The sequence below is a fragment of the Drosophila takahashii genome, chromosome 2L (genome assembly GCF_030179915.1).
Source record: "Drosophila takahashii strain IR98-3 E-12201 chromosome 2L, DtakHiC1v2, whole genome shotgun sequence".
Lineage (NCBI taxonomy): Eukaryota > Metazoa > Arthropoda > Insecta > Diptera > Drosophilidae > Drosophila > Drosophila takahashii.
This window is the reverse complement of record NC_091678.1, coordinates 23,409,663-23,422,912: the sequence shown is the minus strand read 5'-3', so window position 1 is coordinate 23,422,912 and position 13,250 is coordinate 23,409,663.

Here is a 13,250-nt window from a genome sequence, read left to right as displayed (position 1 = left end):
AGCAAACAGCGTGTAAGGGAGCGAATTTAAAACTTAACGAGTTCAGGATCGGCACCCCTTGCCTGTTGCCCCATTTAATGCTCTGCGAAAAGGTAGTTTCCTTTTCGAAATAACATGGTTAAAATAAATATAAAAAATTGGTATATTCTCATAAATTAATTAATATAATAATGGTTTAATATATTTATAAAAATAAAATAAATATTTATGCGTAATTTAAATTTAGATCAATAGGTAATAGCTATATGAGTTTAAAAACTAAAAATAGTTTTATTAACTGTATGTGGTTTTTTAAGAAACTAATTTTATAAAATACTGTACCCCCAATACCTTTTGTATCACTACACATTTTGTTCCATAAAATTCCTTATGTCTCAACTATTCAGCGTTAATTGCATTCTCTTGTTTGTAATCAAGAAGTTTCTAAAGCAGAAGAAAATGTCTACTAATTGCTTGTTAATATCCATTTCCCAAGTGAATACGTTTCAGTGCTTTGATTTTTGTCATCGTTTGCCAGCCGACTGAGCAGAGCCAAACTAAAGTCCAGAAATGCAAGTGAAAGGAAATAAAACAAGGAAAAGACAAAGAAAAATTACAGCTTGGATGAAGTCGTGCAATGGCGGAGTTCACTCTGCCTGCTGCCTTTTTACGGCATATTGCTGCTGGGCCATTGTTTGTTATGCCTGAATGCATTGTATTGGGTGGTATGACAACTGCACAAGGAAAAATATTTTATTTAATTTCCTATAAAATTTAAGCATTTTAATTTTAATTTTTAAATTGTTAATTCGCAGCGGTTGATTCAGTACCAAAGACCTTTTTAATGTAAGTCGAATTCATTTATTTGCCAGCAAAATTTACTTACTACACCCAAAAAAAAAATCGACTGAAATCGCCCTTGGTTTTAGAAAATCGCCTATGAATTTGCTTTACTGGCGATTTTGTCTATATTAAAGAAAGTAGGTTTTTAAAATCAAAGACGTTTTTTCTAAAAATCAAAAAAAAATAGACTGCAATTTAGAAATATTTTGCTAGAAAGTAAAAAATTATTTCTTAGAATTTAGAAATAAAGGTTTTCTAAAAAATAGAAATACGGTTTTTTTTAAATATAGACAAATATTTTTTAAATAAAAAAAAAAAATTTCTCAAATTCAGAAAATACAAAAATCTATTTTCGGGCTTCGGAATTATACCCGGTTGCTTCTGTGACGCCACGGCCTTTGTGTTGTTTTTTTTTTCGTTCTTGTTTGTCACCTTATTTTAATTTCCTTTAATTGAGCACATGGGTGGTTTCAAATTGGAACTGAAATGAGAGTACAAATTACAAATTATAAATATAAAAACCCAATAACTTACTATTTTGAGAAAAACATCTTGGTCGCCGCACGCGGGATTCGAACCGCTAACCGCTCGCGCCTCACAGTTTGCAGTCAAGCACTCTACTAGCTACGCCACGGAAGCATCACGTGAGGCGCTGTACAAAGTCTATTCACATTTTGTTCTCCTATTTTTACTCAAATTGATCTGGCTTTCTTCTGGTTATTCCTTTTAGTTTATCATTTAATTTTACTTTTAAATATTTATTGATTAATATTAATATTTATATATTTATTATTATTATGGTTCAATAGTAACAGTAATTGAATGTTTCAAATTTGAAAAACTTAAACAAAATGCAATACATTTTTTTTATTAATATGTAACTATTAGTGTTAAAAAAAAAACAAAAAGACACCACGAGTTTTTAGTCTCGACGTGGGTTTGAACTCACTCTTGCAGCCGCAAGCTTGAATAACATATGCATGCACGCACGCGTTAGACCCCTAGGCTACCAATCCCGGAAATTTTCTTCGATTAATAGCGATTTTTTCTTAGGCTAAAAAAAACTTTTCTAAAAAGTCTATAAGAAAGGAAATCGATCAAATACGGTTAAATTTTTTATTTTCTAGAAAAATATTTCTTAATATCACACATTTTTTTCAAAATGTTAGAAAAATCTTCAAAAAATTTTTCTGTTATTAGAAAAACAATATTTCTATTATGTAGAAATATTTATAATTTTAATGTCAATTTTTTTTTAGTTTTAGAAAAGTTCAGTCTTTTTTTTTCTAAAATCAATGGCGATTTTAACCCTCAAAAAAAGAAAGGATGATTAGAAAAATAAACCTTATAATTTAGAAAAAAATTGATTTTTCTGTATTTCAGAAAATATTTTCTAAAAAAACTCGTTCAATTCAGAATTTTTTTGAAGATTAGAAAATTTTTCTGAAGATTAGAAAATTTTTCCTCTTTATAGAATATTTTTTTGAAGCACAGAAAAATTTTTTTTTTCTATATTTAAGAAAAAATAATTTTTTGAGTGTACAAATTAATATCGCCCACCGTGTCGGATACTTGATTTTCAGTGTGCAGGGTAAATAAAACTCATTCAGTCACATGAATGCTGGAAAACAAACAAGCAATGCAAAAATCTAGAGAAACCCTCGTTTGTCGCTCTGCTGACACAAAAACCAGTTGTTATCAAATTGTTAACTGAAATAGGAAATCTTAGTTATGAATTTGACCCATATAGTGTTCTCCTATTTTGTTGAAATAGTTGAGAATGGCGAGAAAACGAAAGGATCTTTTCAATTTACGTCAAGGATACAAAATAAGAATATACATTTTAACGTTTTATTTTTCTATTTTTATTTGTCTATTTAACATTTTTTTTTATTTCACATTAATAATAGTATTAAATTTCTTAAATAAACATTTATTTAAACCCTTTTTATTTTTGTTTTTGAATTATTACATTTTTTATTCCCAGTATATAGAAAAAAGTTTAAATACCTTCTTCTTTATTGAATGGGTATCAAAAAGTCGATCCAGCTTTGGATTCAGACATATAATAGGAACTATTGTGATTTCCTTGCGGCATCATTACATGCACTTGTTATGCCTTTTGTCTCCACTATGACACACATGAACTGATCTTTTTTTTCGTCATTTCCATTTCAATCTCTGTCGTTCCAGCTTTGTAATTCAATAATGTTGATGTCGCCACGCCTCCAAACGCCCCCTCATATGGCAATCAATGTTAAAATAACAATAAAATTCAGCAGAAAATAACAACACACAATTATGCAAGAGAGCTTGGCGAAGAGTTCAAAATAAAAATGGGGGTCCTTCACCGAATTGCCTCATTTATTTGATTTTATGTGTAACCCATTTGCCGTGTACTCGAACTACAATGGAAAATCGTACAAACGGGCTGAAAAAGAAACACATACTTGGCTTTTATGTGCCCGGCCATTTGCCATTTTCAGGCTAGTTTGCCATTATTAGTCCGGTTCACTAGGATTATTTTTTCTCATTTCGGCTAAAGTAAAAGTGTGATCCCTTAAATGCGTCTGGAGAAGGCGGAACTAGCTACCAAGTTATTTTGATAGGGATTACTAACACTTGGTTACTTAAGCATAAAAGACTTAAAGTTATTTAAGACAATTTTTTATTTGTTTTGTATATTTTAAAAAACACAGGAAACCAACTTTATTTGGGAGTTACTTAATAAATTTATTTTATTATAAAATTCTAGAATTCTTTAATTTAATTCCAAGAATTTAAAAATATACTGTATGGGTTTAAAACCCGAAACTAAGCTTTTCTCCCTTGTCCCCCGTTTAGCCAAGTAGTTTGTCATTCTCTGTATGATGCCGCATGATGACCTCGTGAGAAACCGCTAAGTAATCACTTGCTTTTGCAGGGGACAGCACAATCGAGGGAAAGTATAAGCCCGAAAGTGGAGACGGCCAAGAATTTTTTGTTAGCAGGTTTCCGAGCGAATGCAGAGAATGCCATTAAAAATCCAAGTGGACAAAAAAGGGCTGGAAAACGGGGCTCGCAAAAGGGAATGCCAAATCAAAGTGTGATGGAGCTGGGCTACCTGGCAATTCACGGCAGATGGAGATGGAGATGCACGAGGAACTGTCAGCTTGGAGCCGCAATGCGGCCGCAACAAGGGCTAAAATGGAGCAGCCAGGTGAAGGGATTTGTGAAGCGGAATTCAGGAAAGGAGCGGCATTTTTGGGAAGGAACCTGAGCCCGAAAATGGAAGAGGGACCAACTCAGCAGGCGCAGTCCATTAAACGTGTCAAAAGACATGGAACACAGGGGACGCGATGCAGCAGTTGAACTCAAAGCGGTGCCAACACAACAAAAGGGAGTCAAGTTGCACGTTTTTTCCCAGATTCCTTTTTTTAAGAATCCGTTCTCACGGCTGTCACTCCGCAAAACCAACCTCTTTTAATTTTCACAAAGCTTTCAGATAAAGTTTAAAATCCCGATTTTATTTTGAGTTAAATAAACTTATAAAAAGTGATCAAATTCCATAGAGTTTGTTGATTTAGAGAATTTATTACTGTCAGTCTAATTAATCTACGACTATTTATTACAACATTTCTCTAGTGCAACTTCCATTGAAACTTTAATTTTTTTCGTACTTTTTTGGACATTTCCTTTTAATTTGCTTTTCAGCTTGTCTATTCTTCTTGTCTATGTCTCAATTAAAGTCTATTCCTTTTAAACTTTTTATTCTTGGCAAATAAGCGGGAAATGTTTGAACCAAGTTTTTTTTTTCAAATGTCATGTGTGTAGCAATCTTAAGTGTCTTTTTTATTCATTATAATTAGTTTAATTACGTTCGATAAAATTGCTCTTCAGTTTATAGCCAGGAATATATTTGTCATTTCCTTAAATGGTTTTCCAAATGCAGTCGAATTTTTAAATTTTTTTCCTGTCCACTTGGCATAACAATGAGCAACTGCCACGCCCTCAAGTAGATTTTGGCAAACTCCTACACATTCCAAGGAAATAAAGCAGAAAACCAACAAGACAATAGCACACTGCGATGTCTGCGGGTAATTTGACATTGGGCGACATCGCTGATGAGGGATCCCCGCGAGGATGTGGCAATGTCAGCTGGAAGAGGGGCCAATGTGTGGAACATCCTTGAATTTGGCATTGATGCACGAATGGGTTGCTGGTCGCACGTAGTCACATATTTTGCATATTTCCTCGGGGCCTCGGAATGGTATTTTCTTCTCCACAGCTAATTTCGACTTCAAAGAGAATGCCAAAGCTAATTGAAATAAACAAGTGTTCGGAATTCGGCATCTTCCCACTGATTTATGACCATTGCTCGTCGCCATAAAACGTCAATTGCCAGACAAGCGTTCAAGATCTTTTCAATTCATTTGTTATAATGGCATCAATATTTGCCAAAAGCAGTGGCATTGGAGACACCATAAAGCCAAGCCGAAGGCACATCCTGTCCAATATCAAGTAAACACAATATATTGGAAGTTGTACACATGAGGGCATCATAATATTCCCTTTCGTATTTTTCCTAGGTTTATTTAATTTTCTGAAAATATTCAATATCAATATCCAATGTCAATGTGATCGGTCGAGAAATTTGTTTGCTTATATTAAATACTGAAAAACCCTTTTAATGACATATTTTTCCTATGTTATGGTTGCGATTTGCTGAAGATAAGAATTCGTAATACATAATAAAGTTGGCAACTACTCTAGTTGCATTAATTTTGACTGGAAAAAATGTTTAAAAATATAACTAAAACTTTATAACCTAATGAAAATAAATTTTAAAATATAAAACTCAGTTTACATTGCCAAGGTAAAATACTTAGCCCTTTATTATCTTGGACTTCATTGAGAATATTTTTACTGAACTCCTAATATCCTGGCCCTTATTGTACTCGGGTTTGTCCTAATGCACTTCACTGATTTAGTGTTTGCAACATTTCCTGTTTCCGGCTTTTTGTTGGCTTCCGATTCGCACTTGCTGTCGCTACTGTTGGTGTTGCTGCTGCTTCTCTGATTGTTGCTGATGTTCCTGATGCTGCTGCTGCTTTTGCTGTTGCTGTTGTCCCTTGAAGAGCTAGCGAAACCAACCAAACCGCCGCCAGTCAAACCATTGTCATCATCGTGGCCCTCATCATCCCCGATGCGATGGTGTGGTCGCCACTTCAAAGCTCGGTAATATCCTTGTCTGGCCAAAAGCGTTGATTGTCGCCCGCCTTTCGCCACTTTCACTAGCACTTTCGTTCTCGTCCTGCTGCGGATGACTGCAGTGGCAGCTGCAGAATGGCGGAGCAAAAGCGAAACAGCAGCAGCAGCAGTTTGACCACTTGCCCACTTTGCTGCGGCCTTTTCGGTCATCCTTTGGCTATTAAGGCGTAATTGACACTTGCTCCGCAACTTGTCCATACTCCATCCTCCTGCGGTTGCAAGTTGCTCACAAAATGAACGGTTTATCGCAGCCAGTTTCAGTGAATCGAATATCTTAGGCAGTGCAATTCCAGCGATTCTTTCTACACATCGTCAAGTCATATAAATTACTTATGAAATTCACAAACGAGGGGGAGAAGTTACTGTAACAAGACAAAACATAAATAAAACGGGCAATGTAAACACCCAGTAAGAAGGATGTTAATGGTCGAATTTATTAAAACTTAGCACATATATTTAAGAAGAAATATTTTAGGCTAAGATTAAATTGAAATTGAAAATGTAAGGTTTATTTAACTGTATAAATTAATGTTTCAGCTTTTTAAATATGTATTGCCATTTGTAAATTATTTTAATAAAAAGCCTTTTAACTATCGTTGACTAATAATATTTTAAAAAATTATAAGAAATTCCATTCTTATCCCAGGCTAACTTGTAACAAACCCTATAAAGCAGAGACCGTAACAGTTATAGGTTTGATTAGAAAAAATAATTTTTAACGGTAATTTAAAAATTTTATTATAAAAGTTTCAAAATTATTATTATAAAGTCCTATATAATTTGGATATTGTCAATTTCTTTCGATAACAATCCGGTTCCTCGAAGAACATTAAAAGTTGAAATAGCTTCAAGTCATAAACGGGGTATTGGCAAAAATAGATCAGGAGTTTTAGGGCTGCAGTTGCATGCGTCAAGGACCTGCCACAGCTCCTAACCCTATTTTTCCTCCTTCTGGTGCATTGCAAATGCATAAACACATTTTGATATTATTCCATCGCCAGCTGTGCGCATCGAATCCTGATGCGGCTTCTCCTTCTCCTACAGATCCTTTTCCTTTTTCCCTTGAAAAAAGACAGCCATCCAAGGCGGACACCACGTTGACATCAAGCAACACATCGTTCGCCGAGGAAAATTGCATTAGAGTCAGCCGCCTGCACATCCACATATTCATCCATGGCGATATGACAGTAGGAAAAACAGGAAAATTGGAAGGATGCTGCGGCACAGTCGTCGAACATTCGGGTTCCTTTCCCTCACTCTCCGCGGGCATAAAATATTCAAAATATTGTAATCGCAGAATGCGAACCCAAGGCGAGGAAAAGCGGGAAAGGAAAAGTTGCTTTTCATCGTTCCGACAGTCGATGTGCATAATTTCCAGTTCAGTTCGATGCAGTTCGTTGGATTGCACAGGAGTAGTGAGAAAAAATCGAACTAACAAGTGAATTAATAGAACAACAGTTATCATAATTCTTTGTTAAGGTATTTAAGTAATATTCTATACATTTTATAAAGGACCAGAAAGATCTCAATGACTAAGTTAACATTTCATTGAGAAATAGGATTTTCTAGTCCGCAGGTTTCATATGGAGACGACAAAAAGGGTCTTTAGAGTTGAAATAGTTAGTTAGTTCCACACAAAATAAAAAACACGTGCGGATCAAATCGATATGGACATGGTAAATTTCTAGTATTTCTACACATATGGTTTTTACCATTCAATACCGATTTATTTCTCTCAGAGATTCTCTGACTTCGAAAAAGAGAGCAATGTTGCTTGCCGACTTAAAAACTAAATCTCTCAATTCGAAATAAAGCGTGATAGCGCTAAAATTTATTTGAGTGGAAGGGAGAGAGACACATTGGAAATTCGAACGGGCTTACTCTGTTTACATTTAGTTTTTGTTACCATTTCGAACATATCAACTTGATATTATCAAGTCAAAATTGATGATCAAACGATCATCGTTTCATATCTAGTTTTTTTGGGTTATAAGTAAATACTTCGTGAACTCCTTTTTCGCTAAGTGCAATGCTCCCGCTGCTCTTATATTCGTTCTCTCCATATCCCTACCCTTGTGAATTATTTATTTGCCATGTTCTGTTTACTCGGCAAATTTAACAACTTATTAATAATGCATTTTTTCTGCTGACTCCGCTTGGCTAAACATTTTCAGCCACCGAAACCAGGGGCCAACCCGCTCCCTTTGACGTTATTTTGGACCTGTAATCGGGCAGACAAACGTTAAATATTCCCAGCATTATGCTATTTTTGACTATGTCTGCTCGTTTCCATTTCGATTTCCCCTATTATGATTTTCATTATTGTTATTATTGCCGGCTGCATTGTTCGCTTCCGAGTCTGAACCCAAAGCTGTCAATGGCTTGGCGTGATTATCTTCAAGCTGTCTGATTTCGATTGTGATTCCGATTCTGATTCAGATTCTGATTCCGATTTCGTCTGATTGGCTGACACATGTTTGGAGCTTGGCCTGGCTCAGCGTAAATTTACAAATTTCAACAAGAAGTCAGCACAAAATTATTGTGTTCTGTCGTCGTCAAAAGAGGGCGCAACATTTATGGGCATCTATCCCTTCTCCTCCAGCTGCATTTCTCGTTTTTTGGCAGAATGTCAAAAAGAGCTTACTGTGGCTGAAATTTGTATACAGCAGTTAACCTGCACAACGGGGATTTCACAATGCCTCAAATAACCCAACCAATCAAGTTTAGCTGCCAAGATAAGAGCAACATGAACTTTCATTATAGGATTAAAAGCATCGATTCAGGTTTGAGAAGGAATTAACAAAAGATTATCTATTTAATACAAATTTTACTTTGCTCTAAACAATTTGTGCATTTTTTATAATTTTCCTGTAAAAAAACGTTACTTTCGTAATTAGTAAGATTAGTGGTGACATTACTCGTTCTTAAAAAGTATAAAAAATGATATAAGGGTAAGCTTTTATACCCATTGTGTTTTTCTCGTTGCTTTTTTTTTGTTTTTGCCCTAAGCAACTCCCAACCAAAGTCTCGCCGATTTGTACCCATCCTTTCACCCTATCAGTACTTGGCCATAACTCACTCACGCCAGCCAGCTGCCAACTGTCTCCGCTGGCAGTCCCCCGTTTTTTCCGCCTCGAAACCCCCAAATAACCCACCTCTGCCATCTTCCCCCTCGAAAATCATCCGTTGAGCCTTCGTCTGTTGTCTGGCTTGTGCGCTCTTCTGATTGACAGGTTGAACAGCGCGAAATCGTTGAAAATTGCCGAGTTTTGTATTTTCTAACCATCGAGGAATTCGTAGGGAGTGTGGATTGGAGGGGTGATCCTTAGCATACTGGTGTTTCTTGCTTGGGTAATTGAACTGTAAGTACATTTGCAGCCAGGATTTCGCTACTTCTCTTACACTTGGTGACATTTTTTCCACTGCCACGCCCCCTCGACAGTAGGCGTAACTGTCTGATGCAGTTTTCAAACTGGGTAGAGAACGCACACAGTAAATAAAGTTGAAAATTCAATTACAAGGCAAAGGGTCACAAGTTGATTGTTAGATGAGAAATGAACTGCAAAACAAAACTAAAAGCCTGAAATATGTATATTTAATAAATATATTCAGCTAACTTAAAAAAATAAATACCTATGTTGTTTTATGAAAAATAAATTAAATATTAAAAATACCAGATATAAAAAATAGATGTTTTTTAAAATAAGCATTTTTTTTAGATTACTATCTATAAAAAACAATTCGCTTTCTAGTGTCTCTTAAGAATAAATTTCTGTAATTCCTTTTTTCATTCCCTAATTTTAAGAGCCCACCTTTTTTTTCAGTGATTATGGGTGTGGTATTTGGCAGAGTGAGCTAGGAAATGATAGAGTCCGAGTTTCGAGTTACTGTCTTTTGTGAGGCTGAAAATCAAATCCTTTATTGCCGCTTGCTGCTGGATCAATTAACGTTGAATGTGAGTGCAAAGGCAATACCGCAAAAGCCACACTCACACCGATACGAACACACACACATTCTCACGTATTGGCGACAACCACTGACAACCACTCAAACTGCCTGCACTTTTTCGGTTAACAATTTTGTGTGTCTGGGTGAAGTGCAGTGCAATTGCAGCTGAAATTGCAACTGGAACCCAAAAACCGTATACTCCTGCCCGTATCCGGATTCGGATTCGGGTTCGGACTACATATAGTTCGTCCCGGGTACGGAGCTCCCATTCCCCGACTGGCGAACATTTTTGCGGTGAAACGTTAATTTCCCACCGACCACTTTTCAACAGTTTGTCAACAGAAGCTGGCCAAGTGCGTCCAGCTTTGGTTTACCAAATGCCAACAATGACAACGATTGGAAAATCGCAGGCATCGAGGGAATGGAATCAAGGGATACCCCAGGCTGCCAGTTAAACTAGGGAACTGAAGTTTGGGGAGATATTGGAGAATCTGAAGAAGAAACCTAGAGGTTTTAAATATAAATGTTGGGTGTGTAGTAAATAATAATACATTAAATATTTTTGTATTGTAAGCTAATCTTAATTCTAATCAAATTTTTTAATAAATGTGGGGCTTACCTTTGCTTACAGTACAAATATTAAACATTTACTAATGTTTTCTACTAGCTTTTTGTAAAAACCAGCATAACCACAAATTCTTAAAAATCTAGGTTGTAAAAACAGAATTAATAAACCGAAACGTTACCTGGCTCAATTTCGACGACGAACCAACCATTCACAAAAATATAATTATTTTTACTTTATTTTAGGATTTTTTGAGCACCAACTCTACTTCAGTCTTTGTCAAAAAATGCGGGTATGGGGCGGAAAAGCGTGGAAATTTTGCTAGAGAGACGCAAATCGGAAAGTGTTTGCTTACACGAGCACTTTGGTAAATATCAATTAAAACTGATTTACTACCCCAGCTACAGATGTGTATGTGTGCGAACAAGTGCTGTGCTCGTACCTTAGGTTTGGTTAATCCAATCCAATCTGCAGCATTTGAATGAAATTTTTGGGTCTTTGCTTTGGCTCGTACTTGAAGGTACAACTTTGCTTTCGGTTCGGTGCGTTTTTGTTTTTCTTTCTTTCTTTTTTAATTTGATCCCCTCTGTTTGTGGCTTAAAAACTATTTTCTCTTCAGCGAGGAAGCTGGTTCCCTTAGCTGTTAATTAATTTCAAGGAGCATTTCTGTTTGCCCTCAGCCAACTGGCCCACAAAATTAAGCATACGCCATGTGTGCGCCTCAGCTGAGAAACAATCGAATTGAATTCATTGGCATAAATGAAATAATTGGATATTGGGTTACCCTTTTCACAATATCGTTCATTCCAAAATCTTGAAGATATTGGTAGATGAGGGATCATGCTTTACTTAATTATTCCAGTTTTGATTTTGGTTGAAGCAAATCTAACTTAAGGTAATTATCTTAAAGTATTGAAGGAAATTGTTATTTATATCTATTTATATTTATATATCTAAAATTCAATTTGTAAAATTGAACATAATCGTAGCCGTAATATAATTCTTTTACACACCAGTTAAAATTTTCTCTCTGACTGGCTCGATCTGCCAAATGAATCGATTTATGCAACGCGCACTTGAAATGTAAAAAGAAAGCAAAGCAGAAAAAGCGAGACAATAAACAATTCCGTTTCCGGTTTTCCATTTGCACTTTCCCCATATATAAATATTCGGTTCATATCCGATTTTTGTTTTGTTTTAAGCATTGTTTTCTTCGTTTCGCGGGTGAGCTTGTTATTATTACTTTTCATTGCTTTTTTGCTACCGCTGCGGTGCACCTGTATGTTCATGATTGCCGCGGTTGCCTTCCCCTCTTCCATTGTGAATGCAAAGTTGGTAGTGCAAAAAATAGTTGAAATAAAAGTATTTCAAATAGCAACGAACATTGAACTAGTAAGCTACATATGGTCAAAACAAAAACAGAACAGAGACAGAATGTAAAGTAAAAGACAACAAATAAATATGGTGCACCGCTAAAAAGGAATGTACAAAATGCAGGGACTTAGAACTGTAATGTTAAATCCGCAAAAGTTGTGGTATAAATCTGAAATTAGTTTTCTATATTTTTTAAAAAATTAAACAAGGAATAATAATCTTATAATTATAATAGTTTCAACGTTTTATTTTAAAATAATAAAAAATATTATGATATTAAAATATTATTTAACTAAAACTATTTATAACAATCCTTAATTTCGGTCATTCTTTCCTGTTTAACACGTGTGAATGTTGTTCAATCCTTCTGCGCTTAAAAGTATGCTTCGGGCTTTGTTTTGTTTTTTTTTCCTTACATGGCACTATGGGGCATTTGACCACTTTGGTTGGCCAAAACCCATTTTTTAAAACTCGTTGAAACAAAAAATGTTGTTTGAGGATGTGTTAACAAAAGACCATTTAACAATGTTACGTTTACAGAAATCCGATAGAGGTCGCCTCTGTTAAGGTAGGAGCTGTTAAATCAGCTGTTCGATATGCAATTATCGAGCTGTTGAATTTCGACTTTTTGCTTGCAGTTTTAAAGAGCTTTAAATTTGAGTTTTTAAGCAATCTAAGTAAACTTTTTGGATTGGATTTAAAGGATTATGCTATTTACTAAGTATTTGTGTGGTTCGACGACAAAAATGAGACGGTTTTTTCTTACAAATGAGTGTTAAAGGGAGTGGTCTAACAAGAACGTTTTTGTAAGAAAACTAATTTTCAAATGGAGCAACAAAGTGAGTCCAGCGGAGTCCACTTCTGGAACCTATTGGGATTTGTAGATTATTTAATTGTTGTTAAAATGTATATGGTCAGAATCGCCACTTATTGCCACTTTTTCTGTAATTTAATTTTTTAGACCATAACCTCAAATTTCACAAACTCCTATCCTTTGCACTGGTGGCTAAGGAAGTAAGGACTTTCGTGACTTTAAATTACACAGGAACACAAAATTAAACTTTGTGAAATTTCCACGAACCATTTCAAGTTTTCCATGATATTTGGGTGCTCCTGAGTAAAAGTCCCATACAAAATTATTTTCCATCACCTACAGGTTCCGCGGTATAGCTAAGAATACATAAAACCGGTGTTGGTCGACATTTTGAATTACGTGGCCTATATAATAGGACTAACCTTTAATATTTTCGGTAGGACCTACTCTCAATACATCACGGCTTTTCTAAAAAAT